This window comes from Carassius gibelio, chromosome A3 (assembly GCF_023724105.1).
Source record: "Carassius gibelio isolate Cgi1373 ecotype wild population from Czech Republic chromosome A3, carGib1.2-hapl.c, whole genome shotgun sequence".
In the NCBI taxonomy this organism is placed as follows: domain Eukaryota; kingdom Metazoa; phylum Chordata; class Actinopteri; order Cypriniformes; family Cyprinidae; genus Carassius; species Carassius gibelio.
This window is the reverse complement of record NC_068373.1, coordinates 32,583,389-32,599,521: the sequence shown is the minus strand read 5'-3', so window position 1 is coordinate 32,599,521 and position 16,133 is coordinate 32,583,389. Positions and strand designations below refer to the sequence as shown.

General features: G+C 40.7%; 1 protein-coding gene and 1 long non-coding RNA gene across 5 annotated transcripts in view; both read right to left on the bottom strand.

Moving 5' to 3' along the window:
- The window catches only part of LOC127956263 (uncharacterized), a 142,401-nt gene that overhangs the window by 111,947 nt on the left and 14,321 nt on the right, over positions 1–16,133 (bottom strand). The gene's annotated exons all lie outside the window — the stretch shown is intronic.
- On the bottom strand, positions 645–6,742 carry LOC127956522 (uncharacterized). The gene is made up of 3 exons (XR_008153578.1): positions 6,512–6,742; positions 2,790–2,951; positions 645–2,016 (listed from the first exon to the last, which is right to left on the bottom strand). It is a non-coding gene; the product is annotated as an uncharacterized LOC127956522 (long non-coding RNA).

The following is a 16,133-nucleotide window of genomic DNA, read 5'->3' as shown; positions in this document are numbered from 1 at the left end:
TCCTCTGGGCCAATGGAGGGATGTCGCTGTAATTTACTGTAACTCATTCTTTAGCCTATATATATATTAACGCAATGCCCGGCCCACACTGTACAGCTGCCCACAGGGAAAACTCCACACTCCAGATAGAGACAAAAACACTATGAAAAGAGCCAAAACCCACCTCGGCGGATCTATACAGAAGTGATACGATATAAAATCAACATATGTACACAAACAACAACAACACAATAAAAAACATCTGATCATCAGAATTGAAGAGGAAGTTAAGAGTTCACTCAAAATCTCCCTCATCTAAACAAACAGATTTTTCTTCAAAATATTTTCTTTGTGTCGATGAAAGTCATATTTGTAATGACACGTGGGACCTTTTTCATTTCTCTTCAGCTGATGTTGGTGTGTGAGGAGGATCGTGCACTATTTTCTGATCTGTTGTCATAAAGTGAAAAATCTATGAGTCAGCTTTGACAAGTCATATACATTTCCCATCAACATTTAATCCCCATATTTTACAGTTATTAAATAAAACAAGCATTGTGAAATTATGATCGAGTTAGATTTGTGCAGCAGCTCTAGTCTCACCTGCACAGATTCCATATTCATTAATCTGAGATCAGTGAAATAAAAACACTCAACTCTATGCAGCCTGGCAATAATAATAGTTTATTGCTAAGGTGTGAAATTCAACACCGTCACACATTCTTAAACAAACAAACATGTCCATGAAGAGCAATGTCTTTAATACTCATAATTACATATATACTTGTCAAATTAAGTTGGCATGAAGCATTATTAAAGCTATGCATAAACAACAGTAAAACATTCATGACATTTATTAAGTGACGTAATAAATACGTTTCATACATACGTTTCATTTCATACATATATAATTTACATGAAATGAAAAAAATTCACAAACAATACTCGTAAACAAGCTGCATGCAATATCGAAACATCTGATGACATCTTTGGTGCAGACGCTTCAGCTATAAACAACCATGATATTTACATGTTAATACTAAATACAAAAAACTAGACTGCACATCTTAAAATAGAAAAGATTTATAACCGTATGAAAAAGGGTTACACTTGAAATTGACACAAATCATGTCACTTCATGACTTAATAATGAAATAATCATCTTTAGTGTAAGTACATGGATAATCTAAATAAAACATATCAGCTTCATTATTGTAAACAATCATGTTAACAAGCTGAAGCTGTCAGAGCTTCAATGAGCTTCTGTAGCATCATGAATGATTTTTCCTCTGAATCCTACACATCTTCTGTTGTCTAGTTTCCCCTCGGGCCCCAAGAACATGTTTTACAGCCTCCAGGGTTTGCTGGTGATCCATGCTTCAGAAAGGAAACTACATCAGTTACACATATTCAGAAACCACTGAACTATTTAACACAAGACCCAGACGAGTCCTCTGCACCTGTGCTGCAGGCTGGAATTAAAGCACATCATGCTGGTTCTGTCTGGCCAGAGGAGATCTGACCCTGACTGAGTCTAGTTTCTCACACAAACACTACTGAAGAGACCTGGAGGATCATCGATGAACTGACTTCAGCTGGCTGTTGTCTTCTTGCATCATTGACAAACTCTTTTCCTCTTTGACTCTCTAAAGCAGCTTTGACACAATCAGTTTATATAAAGCTCTATAGAAAAAAATGTGACTTGATTTTATATTCTATAGGCTCATCTGCTCACCTGTAAATAGTAAGCATCATCAATATTCTGAGTTAGAAACTTTTAGATCAGTTTTAGTACATTAAGGCACTTCTCATTTGAAGCATTTTAGGTTTGTCCTAGATTTTTTAATAATTGAGATGAATCTGAGCTGCTCTGTTTTATTTAAGAGTTTGAACCGCCTCAAGTTCCAAACCGGTTTCTGTTTCCAGTGGCTCTTTTCCCAGATCCAGTTTCTCCCAGCAGATCTGGCCTGGTCTGGTCTTTGCTCTCAGGGATCCCATCAATCTCATCTGGACCTTCAGCTGGAGACTCTCCTGAAACTACAACAGAAAGATCAGCTCACTCATGAGATCAATCTTTGTTCATTCATTCTCCACTTCCCCTTGTGCAAGGAGTCAACCAAATAAAGAGAGGAACACTGGTACATTTCCAGTGTGTCTGTAACATCTGTCCGGTTGGATTCCCTGTGATTGTTATAGGGACTTTTATGTTGAAATGGTGGTTTCCATTTGTAGGTGTTTTGCTAAAAGTTGTTATCTCCTGTATAAAGTCCTCTGTTTCTCAGTTCCTTGTGAAGTCTTGGCTGAACTCCCTAGAGTTTTGTTTTCTTGTGCATTTATTTATTTTATTTTAAATGATGCTGTGTTTGGATCCAGTCCCTCTCGTGATTCATCTTCATCACTGTGCATCAGAGAACTGGAGCAGAAACAGCTTCCTCACATATAGCTCACAGTTTCACTGATGTTATACTAATGCATTAAACATTCATCTGGTTTTCATGTTTAAGGTAATGACTCATCTCATAAAAACTACAAAAAATGACAAAAAAGTAACTTCTCAATAAATGAACATGATTAAATTATATATTATAAATACAATTATTTTTAGTATCTATAGAACATTCTGATCAAAGATTTTTGCACCAAAGACAAGAGATGATCAAGGACATTTAGTGCTATTACTCGACCATGATAATGAAATTAATTCATTAAAGAATATGTGAAGACCTCTGTCAATTTATTCTGGAATAATATTTGACCAAATCTGCTTCTCGAGAGTTTTATCTGTGTAAAATAGAGTGGTAATGACTTACAATTGACAATGCTGACCATGCTGTGTATCCTCCTCATTTGTTGAAGTTTCTCTCTGTTCTCCATCATCATTGTTTCAATGTTTTGCTGTAGTTCTCGTTATGTGATCGTATGAATCTCTTGTTATTGTTATCCTCCACATTAAGTCAGCAGTCGCTGCAGATCTGCGTGATATTGTAGAATAGATGTACATCAATTGGCTGATCTATTCCAGATCCTCTAGATCATCTCCATATGTGAACACAATCATGAAGTATTTCTGAATCTCAGAACCAAATAAACACTATCGGGAGTCAGAATGGATGTCCAGTACAACACATAAACATAGAAAGAACGTGCATGAACGGTTAGCGTGCACGCGCCTGCTGAATAAACAACTTCAGAGCGCATGCGCGGCTGTCGAAACTGAAAACGTAAACAACTTTTAGAGAACTTTCACAAGATGAACCCATGACTGCTGCGTATGTTACTATTGTCTAAGCACCGTTAAATATTCACACTTGCTTTTAACAGTTAAACGTTTAACAATGTTATAAATATATACTTATCAGGGCTCTCAAGTTTTGAACTGAGTTCAGAGTGAGATTTTGCCCGCGGTCGCGATGGCGGCAGGGGTTTGATGGGGACGGGTGTCTGATCTCATAAATGACACATATTCTTACAAATAAAATAATATTTATTTAATTCAGCATTTATTTGTGTGTGTGTGTGAGAGAGAGAGAGAGAAAAAATGGTCAGTGCTGTTTATAGTAGGTGTTGGTAGCTGGTTTTGAGGCCAGGGGTTGGTGGCTCCCATTTGAATCACTGTGGTTCCAGGCCAGCCATTTTTCACAGTTCCATCAAGTGCTAAACTGTTCCTGGTTTAGGTCTTGTTTAATCCCACCATGGAGAAAACCCTCTCAGCATAGGTATTTGAATGAGCAAGCACTAACACTAATGCAGCTATTTTAGAAAGCCTCCCTGCTTATGTCCCTCACACCTTGATGGACACAGGAGTTATCTTGTCTGCAGACTAAGCACCAGTAAAAAGAGCTGGTGGTTCCCATTGTGATGAATGGCGATCGGGTTGACCACTCCTTCTTAAAGGAACACCTACAGGTGGCTGCTCTACATAACCCTCTCTTTTTCCCTGTTTCCAGTGGGTTCTCCACTGTTTCCTCTATGGTCCTCCACAGTCTCTTCCATGCACCCATCCTCTTCTGGCACCCTAACTCCCTCCCCTACTGTATTCTCCACAGCCTCCTCCTCTGACCTAGCCACCTTTTTAGGGAGCTGGGCCTAATTCATAAAGATTCTAAGAATCCTCTCAGAAAACTCTTAATTTAGCTTAAAAACTTTTACGTAGGAGTCTTAGCTTAAAAGCGATTCGGGACCGATCTGAGAGCAACTCTGAGTAAGGAAAAGACAAAAACGTTTATCTTAGTGAGGAGGCGGGGTTGAACCGGTTGCTATGTATGACACAATCTTTTGAAGACTCTGATTGGCTGGTTGTCCAAGAAGGAAAAAAAAGAGTGATTTTAAGTATAGGGTCTATTCTAATCCTCACTTTAAATTTACATGCGTAATTTTTCCTATTTGACCGTTCTCTCTCTCTCTCTCTCTCTCTCACACACACACACACACACACACACACACACACACACACACACACACACACACACACACACACACACACATTATATGTGTGTATATGAATTCTATTTTTTTATTTACCATGCTTTTAATTTCCTATAAGGTATTTGATTGGCTTAGAATGATAAAAATTGTTCCACTCTTTCCAATTACAGTGATTGCCGTCCTATGTAAGTGGCGGTTTGAGTGTTGGTTTTAATGTATCAAACATGGAATCAAAGCCAAGAAGAGCGAGAAAGCCAAACTGGACAGAGGAACAGTGTTTACTGTTAGCCCAGTTAATGGATGAACACAAGGCCATTCTTAAAGGAAAATTCAGACACAGCAAGGGACAAGAAGCAGACATGGGACAAACTATTAACGGTTCATTCCCCCTGCTTGTGCGCACCTAAGCCTGCTATATTCATAAATGCAGTTTTTTGAGCTTGCAAGGTGGGAATGTCCAGTGAAACTAAATGAACTGCGACACAATAAGATGTTCTGAAAGTGCTGTAATTGTTTGTGTGATCACTCTGCTTACAGAAGGTTGTGACAGACCCAAATCATCACTATTGCATTGTTGCATGTTCCCAGTTGCCAAATATTGTAATGTAGTGATTACTTTAATTTATATATTAAATTATATTATATTAAATTATTATATAATCTATACCGTCTTATTAACTCATTGTCATCCATTGTCTGCAACACATTTCTTCTGCCTCTTCATCTTTCTGCCATTTTCTCCTCTGCTAAAGAAACTCTTAAGCCTCTTAAAAGTCCTCGTCTGTGCTCATAACAAATTTTACCTTAAGACCTCTTTTAAGGGATAAGATGCTTTCTGAATTACTTTTTTCTTTACTAGGATTTTTTTCTTTAATTTTAAAAGTAAACGCCCACATTTCTAAGAATTTTCTTAGAATTTTGTCACTAGGAACTACTTTTTGCATTAAGATTCTTTATGAATACGGGCCCAGATCTTTTAGAACAAAGCATGAAAGATTGCTCCTTTGCCTCTTCCCTGACATCTTTGAAATAGACGAATGCAATAATCAATATTATACATTGGATAAAATATAATGAAATAGCCTAGGCAAAACGTTTTGAAAATGGGGACCAGGATGAGGTGCAGTAAAAATAAAAGGAAAGAATTTTTTTTTTTTTTTTAAACTATTATGGATACTGCCATACAAGTATTATGGATAGGCCTATTATAGAAGTCTCTTATATAAAACTGTCAGAGTAGCCCCGCATCCTCTTCAACGTGTAACTTTGGCAATAAAAAAATAATAGTGGGCTAATAATAGGCACAAAAGCTACGGCCGACCACGTATAATGGCCAAAATTGCGTGCGTGTCGGGGTCATAATAACCATCAGACCAAAACATATCTTAGACTGTTTTTAAAAAATGTTAAATTAATATATTGATAAAAAAAAACATATAGTGAAAATCTGTGTCATTGTCTTGACAAGTCTGTAACCGTAACGTTACCTACTTCAGCGAGCGTCTGGATCTGTGTTGCACACGAGCCTGTAAAAATCTTACCCGGATACAGCAATGCTATTTTCTGATTGGCTGATCGGTAGCTATATTTTTTTTATTCGATTAGCAGGTGCGTGTCAGGGCCTTCGGGGAACTCACTTGATTCCTCTACGTTACCTGTTTCACTGTTTAAAAAAATAGCGCCGCAACTTGGTGGGCGTTGTCCTCGTAATGTCTCTGCGTGAGAAATACAAGGTGTGGCGTGTGAGCGTGTGAACGGGTTGAAATGCGTGAGTCTCACGCCCAATGCGTGAGACTTGAGAGCCCTGACTTATAATGCGATACGTGCACAATCGATGAAACTCCTTCGGTTTGTACTAATCTATTTTCCTCCAAACAGTGTGCAGCTTAAAACACATAATACATAATTGAAATAAAGATGACTTTGTAAGAACAGACCTGAACACTTTCTATTAGTCTAGAAACACGAGACTTAGAATCTCCTAGACAGCTGAAGCTTACAAAGGTTGAACCAAACATACAAACCATACAAAAGAGAAAAAAAAGAAAGAAAGAAAAATCAAACAAACTAACAAGCACAGCAGGGATATGTGAAACACATTTCATACCTTAAACGGATCCTTGGACAAGATGAACGATCAGATGAAGGATTTCTCTCCAAAAGGCAGGTTTAGAGCGAACGCCCGTCAATCATCAGGAGAACTGTATTGTGAGAACGAGCACAGAAGAGGAGGAGAGATGTTCCCCCAGCTGTTCAGAGGAGTTACTGAGCAGACTTTCTCACATTTGGACCAACTGTCAGAGAACATTTACCAGCTGCATCACAAACCCCCCGATTCCGAAATATAGTCTACACAGGGTGGATCCCCACCGGAGAAAATAATAAAAAGGGGGGAAACCCCCTCTTCGCCTTTACCGAATTATTTTTATTTTCGGTGGTGATCATGATCTGAATGATTCAGGATACGCGCTTTCATTCAGTCATTGCGACTGATTCAGACATTTTCACTCCTATGACATTATGATGTGCCTTGTTAACAGATTACACTAACATTAGGTTACTTTAAAACACACACACACACACACACACACACACACACACACATACAAACAGAGAGAGAGAGAGAGAGAGAGAGAGTGTTGTTAATTGATAAAAAGAAATAATGGCAAATGTTTCTGAAATGAATTCCACCTGTTATGCATCGGTTTCTTAAGTTATCTGATCCTTGTCTGAGGAAGCACAGTCTACTGAATTAAATCAGTATTACAGTACATGACATCCCACCCAAAGTTAGATAAAGACCATTTAACCTCAATCTTGCTTAAATACACAATTTATTTAAACATTTAACTAGCAAACACCACATTCTTTAACTTGCTTTAATCTTACTTTAAATTGACCAAACTGTGATGTCCTTAATGCACCATTAATGCACCACTAGATGGCACTCAAGCCCCTTGAGTTAGATATATACATAGTAAGTAAGTGAGATGAGTAAGAAAGAATGCTGAGCATGTGCATGCATGTTAACCTGCTTGTTCATAGTAGTTATTAAAGTTTGCTAAGATAAATACACAGTCTTGTACTTCTTGTCTACATGAAGACATAACAAAATTGGCGACGAGGAGGTTTTTTTACGATATTCCCTGAGGATGGCATCAGTAAGTGCTCCATTTCCCAGTCCTTTTTTGCCTTGTCCCGGTGAGCCTGCTATACCATTAGTAACATGGCTGAAGATGTTTCAGAATTACATGCTTGTCATTAATGCTACTGGAGATTCCTGGCCAGAAGCCAGAAAACGGGCTTTGCTCCTTCACTGCCTCGGAACTGAAGGTCAGAGACTGTTTTATACATTGCCTAATACCGGTGACGATCTAGCAGATGCTATTAAAGCTCTGGAAGAGCACTTCATTCCAAAAAGAAATGTGGTCGTGGAAAGACATGCCTTCAGGAAACGAGTGCAGAGGACAGATGAAACGGTATTGCAATATATTGCTGCACTGAGAGATTTGGCAACTACTTGTGAATTTGCTGATAATCTTGATGATATGCTGCGTGACCAGCTTGTTGAAAACATTGCTAACTCTCGCATTCGTGAAAGATTATTAGTGGAATCTAAATTGACATTGGAGACTGCAATTACAATTGCCACACAGCTAGAAGCCGCTGATGTTCAGGCAAAATCAATGGCTACAAGCAACCCTGCTCCAGTACAAGCTGTACATTCCACTCCTGCTTTTGGACGGCAACGTCCAAAGGCCAAATTCAAAGCACGTACCTCATCAAAACCCTCTGCTTCTGCTCCTTCTTCGTCAGCTCGGACATGCTTTCGTTGTGGCTCTGCTGGACATCTTGCAAACGCACAGAATTGCCCTGCTGCATCTGCTAAATGTAAGAATTGCAATAAGACTGGACATTTCGCACGAGTCTGCCGTTCTGCTCCTACACGTTCAGTGCATTCAGTTGAATTACCAGAGGTCTGCATTCTCTATCTACCTGGAGAAACTGACCGTTTGATGTGTGATGTGATCATAAATGCCACACCTGCTGCCATCCCTGTGTCTCTACAGCTCACAGTGGACACTGGTTCATCAGTGTCCATCCTGCCAAAACAATTGTATGAGCAGCATTTTCACACTGTGCCGTTACATGCTCCTACTGCCCGTTTAGTTACTTACTTAAAAGAACCAATTTCAGTACTAGGATGTTTATCTGCTACAGTATCTAAATATGGCCTCACCTGTCCTGCAAACTTCTTCATCGTTGACAATGGCAAAGCTTTGCTAGGCATGGACCTGATTAAGGGACTCCAGCTTCGATTTGATGGACACACTGTGCTGCCGCCGCCACAATCTGCTTCAGTCTGCGCCCTTTCCACTCCTCCATCACAGCATGCTACATTGGGCTGTGTAAAAAATTTTACACACAAGGTTAACATTTCTGAATCTGTACCTCCTGTCAGACATAAACTGCGTCGCTTACCTTTCTCTGTGAGAGATGCTGTTTCTACGGAACTGGAACGACTTTTGCATGCAGGTGTGATTGAAAAGATTGACTCTTCTCCATGGGTTTCTCCGATTGTTGTGGTCCAAAAGAAAACAGGGGGGATCCGCATGTGTGTGGATCTGCGAGGGCCCAACAAGGCAGTTATAGTAGATAGCTACCCCTTGCCGCACATGGAGGAAATGATGACATTACTGCAAGGCGCATCTGTATTTTCAACTATTGACTTGGAAAGTGCATACCATCAGGTACCTCTTCATGAAGACAGCCGGGACCTCACTGCATTTATTACACACGAAGGCCTCTTCAGGTTCTGCAGGGTACCTTACGGCTTGGCATCTGCTCCATCTGCATTCCAAAAGATGATGGTTGTCATTCTAAAAGGACTCCAGAATGTTGCAAATTATCTGGACGACATCATCGTTTGGGGACGCTCACTACAAGAGCACGATCAAGCGCTAGAGAATGTGTTGCAACGTCTCAAAGATGCCGGGTTGGTGCTGAATCAGTCTAAATGTCAATTCAGAAAACAGAGCTTGAAGTTTTTAGGACACATGGTGACATCGTAGGGTATTCAGTTGGATCAGGAACATCTCTCTGCAATAATCGATGCACCTGCACCAGCGGATGCTGTTCAGTTGCGTTCTCTGCTAGGCCTTCTATCATGGTACAACAAATTCATTCCCAATTTCGCCTCTGTGGTAATGCCCCTGCGTGCATGCCTGAGAGATGAGAGTGGATTTCGTTGGTCTAATGAAGCTCAACAAAGCTTAGCTGATGTAAAAAAGCTACTTGTACACAGTCCTGCTCTTGCAATATTTGACCCGGAGCTGCCAGTGGTAATTTCTACTGATGCATCAGCTTACGGACTAGGTGCTGTCTTCGCACAAATATGCACGGATGGTCAAGAACGTACTGTCGCTTTCGCATCCAGAACACTCACCTCAGCTGAACAGAAATATTCCACTGTTGAAAAGGAGGCTCTGGCATGCGTTTGGGCAGTGGAAAGGTGGAGGACATACTTGTGGGGACGCAGATTTACTCTACGGACTGACCATCAAGCCTTAACGACGCTGCTGACCACAAAAGGGACTGACAGAGCTGGTATGCGCATAGCCCGGTGGGCTGCTCGGTTGCTCTGTTTCAACTATACAGTTGAGTATCGTGCTGGATCTGAAAACCACACAGCAGATTGTTTGTCCCGCTTGCCTCTGCCTCTTACTTCAGATGCTGAGTCGGATACAGAGCCTGAGTTTGTTGCTTTACTGTCCACAGGTCCGACTGCTATTTCTCAGGATGAGTTCGCTGCTGCCTCTGCTCGCTGTTCGGAACTCTCTGCACTGCGCACACAAATTACAATTGGATGGCCTTCTTCTGTTGCTGCTTTGGATCCTGTTCTTCATCCGTACTACAAACTCAGATATGAGTTCAGTGTGCAAGCTGATTTTGTGTTTAGAGGGTCTCGATTGGTGGTACCTGGGGAACTGCGTGAGTCATTGGTCCGCATTGCACATGAGGGCCATCAGGGAATTGTTAGAACAAAGCAACGCCTGCGTGAAATGTATTGGTGGCCCAAAATGGACACACTTGTTGCAGAGAAAATTACTGCCTGTCAGTTATGCCTTTCTCTGGATAAAACTGCGAAAGCCTCTGCTGTTCCACTCCAGCCTGTTCCTTTACCTTCTGCACCTTGGGAAAAACTGGCAATAGACATCGTGGGCCCTTTCGAGACTGCTGTTTGGGACTGTCGATATGCTCTGACACTCACTGACTATTATAGTAAATGGCCCGAGGTAGCCTTTACTGCATCTGTTGCAACAAAACAGGTGACTGCATTTCTTACCTCTGTCTTCAGTAGGCACGGCAACCCGACCACTCTGGTCAGTGATAATGGGCCTCAGTTCACTTCCCCAGAGTTTGCTGCGTTCCTGAAAAAGAGAGACATTAAGCATATTCGCACATCAGTGTATCATCCTGCTGCAAATGGAGCTATTGAACGCTTCCACAGAGTTCTTAAAAGTACGATTCAGTCAGCAATCCTACAATCAGCTCCATGGAAAACAACAGTGACTGACTTCCTGCAAGTCTATCGCGCTACACCTCATGCTGTGACAGGTGTTTCCCCCTTCGAATTACTTCATGGAAGGAAAATGCGTACCTGCCTCAATGTCTTGAAACCCTCACCTTCTGGTCAGGCGCCTAAACAATTGCAGAAGCGTGTTTCATCACGTCAGGATGTCATGAAATCTCGCTTTGACCAAAAGCATCGTGTGCGTAATTTTTCTTTCCAGAAAGGGGATAAAGTGCGCATTAAAAAGTCAGCACATGTACCAAAAGCTCATCCAAAATTCACTCCTCCAGTTGAGGTTAGGAAAAAAGTTGGCCCTTACACTTACCTCTTGGATGATGGAAAAAAATGGCATGCATCGTGTCTTGCACCTGTACCGACTAATGTGCTGGATAATGGACTGACCACTAATGCTGAAAATGTGATTCCCTCTAAGGTTCCATTGTCTGGAAATTCAGTGTCTTCTGATGCTTGTCCACGGGAGAAACGTCAAAGACGTGAGCCAGTTTGGCTAAAAGATTATGTTTGTTAGTAACAGAAACTGACATGGACTATTGCAACATACATTACACACACTCACATGACAATTCAACACTGAATAGTAGTTGAGTAGTTTGGTTCATGTTGCTTATTATTTAAAATGATCTTTTGCATTCAGTTAATGTGTTTCTTAGTGCATAATTCATAGAGATGTAAACTTGTTGATACATTACAGATTTAATGTTCTTTATTTCTATTTCATGCCAGTTGTTAGTTACAGAAAGAATTCATTTAACTAAGAGGGGAATATGTGATGTCCTTAATGCACCATTAATGCACCACTAGATGGCACTCAAGCCCCTTGAGTTAGATATATACATAGTAAGTAAGTGAGATGAGTAAGAAAGAATGCTGAGCATGTGCATGCATGTTAACCTGCTTGTTCATAGTAGTTATTAAAGTTTGCTAAGATAAATACACAGTCTTGTACTTCTTGTCTACATGAAGACATAACACAAACCATGAGTATATCAATTGCACTTTTTATTCACCAAGAACTCAAAGTCTGTAAATTTTAGGGGAATTCTGTTCCCTTGTGGGCTTCACGTGTGATATCTTTGTGACCCTCTGTTGTACACACACGTCTGTCTGTCCTCCAGCACTGTGTTGATTTGTTTCTTCAGAACCGCTGTCATCTTCCGATTTCCTGCTATCCTGTTTGTCTTATGTCTCAATTTCTCCACAAATTTAACAACTCCTTAAAGATGTAATTAAATCCATTAAAATAGAATTCAGAGCATTTGATGAGTAAATGTTGTTTCAAAAAATATAGAAAGGAAATATTTTTACATTACATGCAACTTGTTCTTTATACCTTACAGTGTGGTTTTTTTAAACCGTAAAAGCAGCCTCTGTAAAGATGCTGTATAATTGAATGTTAAATGCACCCGTTATTGAAAGCAAGTCATTTATAGCAAGCTATATTCATATGAACATGATTACATGCTAACAGGACTGGTTCTGACAAATTAATCAAAGATTTGATATACTGTATCACATGACACATCAAACTAGCATTTCCACTCGTGGAAACAGATAAATGCTGAGGTGCATTATATAGATATCATGTATGGTTGGAGCATGAACTGATGGGGCTTATTTGAAGTCATTTATTAAGAAGCCAATGGACAATATCAACTTTCTGACTGTGTGGGGCATCTGACTGCTTTCCAAGAAGAGCGCGAGTGATTTACTGATACTGTGATAGTGTCGGATGAGACGGTCCAGGGGCAATGACTAACAACCGCAGTGGAGGAAATACTGCTGGATCATCTACAAGTAATCTTGTACAATATCATACAAGTGTTCAATTGAATTACTGAATTATTAAGACTTTGATGTGCACCTGTATTTAGGGGTAATTTTTAAGACTTTGACCCTGTCCACATACCCATGCATGCACAAGACTGTCCCTGGTCTTAATAATGCCAAAACGCAGTGCCTTCAACACAGAATAAACCCACACTATCTCTAATACTGCTCTGGAGCGCTATACAACGCTAGTGTATCCCATCATGCATCATGTTTTGGAATTAATGTGAGACTTTTTTCCGAGATTGCAGGAGAGGTCATGGAAATCATTCCAATTTAAGTAAATAATAATGAGATGCAAAGTGTGTTTAGTACTGTAGATAAGTACAGTATTTCACAAAAGTGAGTACACCATCCTCTTCCACTCCACAGTGACATCACGGAGCTACTGCTTGGCACAGCACGGTGTGGTTCACTTTCGGGGGTTTCCCACTGGCTACCTGGTGAACCGTACTGTTACCAAAACGTGACGTGTAAACTCTGTTGATCACTGATTAGCCGGAGAGAAACTTCACTACCTGCGTCACTGAACTTGTGACACGAACACAACAGAACCGCTAGATTTAAATCAGCACAGCCAGTCAACGATCGAACGCAACGGTTGTGAATGAGCACACATTTTTTTCAACAACCAAAACGTTTCGTAGTCTGTTGTGAAAGAACAGATGTTCCTCTCGCTGATAGCAGAGGAGCAGATCCAGCGAGAGCTTGATGGTGCGACGCGGAATGAAAAAGTTTTTTTAGGAGTCGTCACAATAGAGGCGGCACAACTATAACAACATGTGAATAATCCCACCCTCTCTGAAGCGGTACTAAACTGAAGTGGAAACAGCGTTCAGCGTGTACTGAGCCATGCCGTACCACGCAGTGGAAAAGTGCCATTAGACACATGGTGCTTCTCCACCTTCCGCTCAATAGGGTTCAATTCTGGAGACAACGCTGTCACCTTCAGCTTCAGCTTCCTCAGCAAGGTAGTGGTCATCTCTACATTGTGTTTGGGGTCGGTATCATGTTGGAAAACTGCGGTTCTGCCCATTTTCTGAAGGGAGAGCATCATGTTCTGCTTCAGAATGTCACAGTACAAGCTGTAGTCCATGTTTCCCTCAATGAAGCGCAGCTCTCCAGCACTAACCACTCTCATGAAGCTCCAGACCATGATGCTACCTCCACCATGCTTGACTGCAGATGTTACTCCTCACCAGGTGTGTTCATTTAGTTAAACACAATGAAACTCAAAGACAACCTCGGATGAGCGATATAATACAGTATTAATCAGATTAGTGCTGTATGATTACTCAAAGACGACAGAATACCTTTTATAACAGGCATTAAAAGAGCATTTTTAGGACTGCTCACACAACCTGTGGCACTTGTAAACTGATGTGTGCTGAATGAGACTTCTTGAACATGATTTTATAGCAATAAACATCTCATGCCCTGACACACTGTTTTCCTAATTAATGTTGCTCAGTTGCTTTGACACAATCTGTATTGTTAAAAGTGCTATATAAATGAAGGTGACTTGACTTGTCCCCAACACATCAATATAAACACATCTCATTACATGTACTTAGTTGACATTATTTATTTAGCTCTTCTGCTTTAAACTAGATGAGTTAAGATAATTAGTTGTCAACTAATAAAACTAGTAAATCTGATAAAATCCTACCTCAGGTCAACAATGAACCAAGAGAGGCTGTCAGCAGCTGACACTAACTTCAGTTGAACAGAACATATGACGGTTTTTGGATACAAAGGACATAGTGACAGCATTTGTTGTAGTAGCTACATGAAGTGTGATCTAACAAAAATAGCAAATGTGCGTTTTATAGGCTATTTATTTACACACATGCTCACAAATCTGCTTTTAACAGTAAATTTTTTTTTTAATGTAAACTTAAGCACAAGCTTGTTTTACTGAACTCTATTCTTGTTCAGACTCTGTTTTGAGCAGTGCATAAATTACTGAATGAAAAAGCTTTCTTTTACCATATGTAAAAACTAAAATGTTTGTTTATTTAACTTTATCTGTAATAAGGATTGCAAACACTGCACAATCAGAAAGTATGACTGCTCCATTTGTAACCTCCTTGACTTCAAGCAGCAAATCTCTATGATCAGTATTCGGTTAGTTCGTGTGAAATGCCAGACACTTCTCCTTGAAAGAGGACGAGAGTAGACAGCTGCAGTCATCCTCTAATTGTGTTTGTGGCAGATGTATAAGCTATAGGGCTTTACTGACCTGGTGGAGTAAGAATACACTGCTTCGAGTCAGAGCGGATGTTGCATGACGTCATGTGTAAAGGGTCTATATGCTTAATCTAGACACATCGGTGCTGTGTGACTCACACACTCAGGAGCTACAGAGCTGACTGAGACTCTGCATGAGCGACAGCGTTAGAGTTCAGAGCTGTTTTCACTATATAACTAGACAAGAAACTGGACCGGATTAATTTATACTTTGGCCACAGCTACCTCCCACAAGTTCCTCAAGGCTCAGTGCTTGGACCACTTCTCTTCTCCATCTACATGACATCTTTAGGATCTGTCATCCAGAAGCATGGCTTTTCTTATAACTGCTACGCTGATGACACCCAACTCTACTTCTCATTCCAGCCTGATGACCCGACGGTAGCTGCTCGCATTTCAGCCTGTCTGAGTGACATCTCTAGCTGGATGAATGACCATCACCTTCAGCTTAACCTTACAAAAACTGAACTACTGGTGATTCCAGCTAACCCATTGCTTCATCACAACTTCTCTATACAGCTGGGTTCGTCAACCATAACTCCTTCAAGGACAGCCAGAAACCTATGAGTTATGATGGATCATCAGTTAAGCTTCACAGACCACATCGCTACAACGACCCGGTCCTGCAGATTTGCCTTATACAACATTAGGAAGATTAGACCCTTCCTGTCAGAGCAAGCAACCCAACTTCTTGTCCAAGCTCTTGTTCTCTCCAGACTGGACTATTGTAATGCTCTCCTGACTCTTCCTGCATGTACTGTCAAGCCTCTGCAAATGATGCAGAATGCAGCAGCGAGGGTTGTCTTCAATGAGCCAAAAAAAGCTCACGTTACTCCTCTCCTCATCAAGTTACACTGGCTACCAGTAGCTGCTCGCATCAAATTCAAGGTACTGATGCTTGCCTACAAGACAACCACTGGCACGGCACCAACTTACCTAAACTCACTGGTTAAATCCTATGTGCCCTCCAGAAGTTTGCCCTCTGCAAGTGAACAACGCCTTGTGGTGCCATCCCAAAGAAGTTCAAAATCACTCTCACGGACCTTTTCCTGGACTG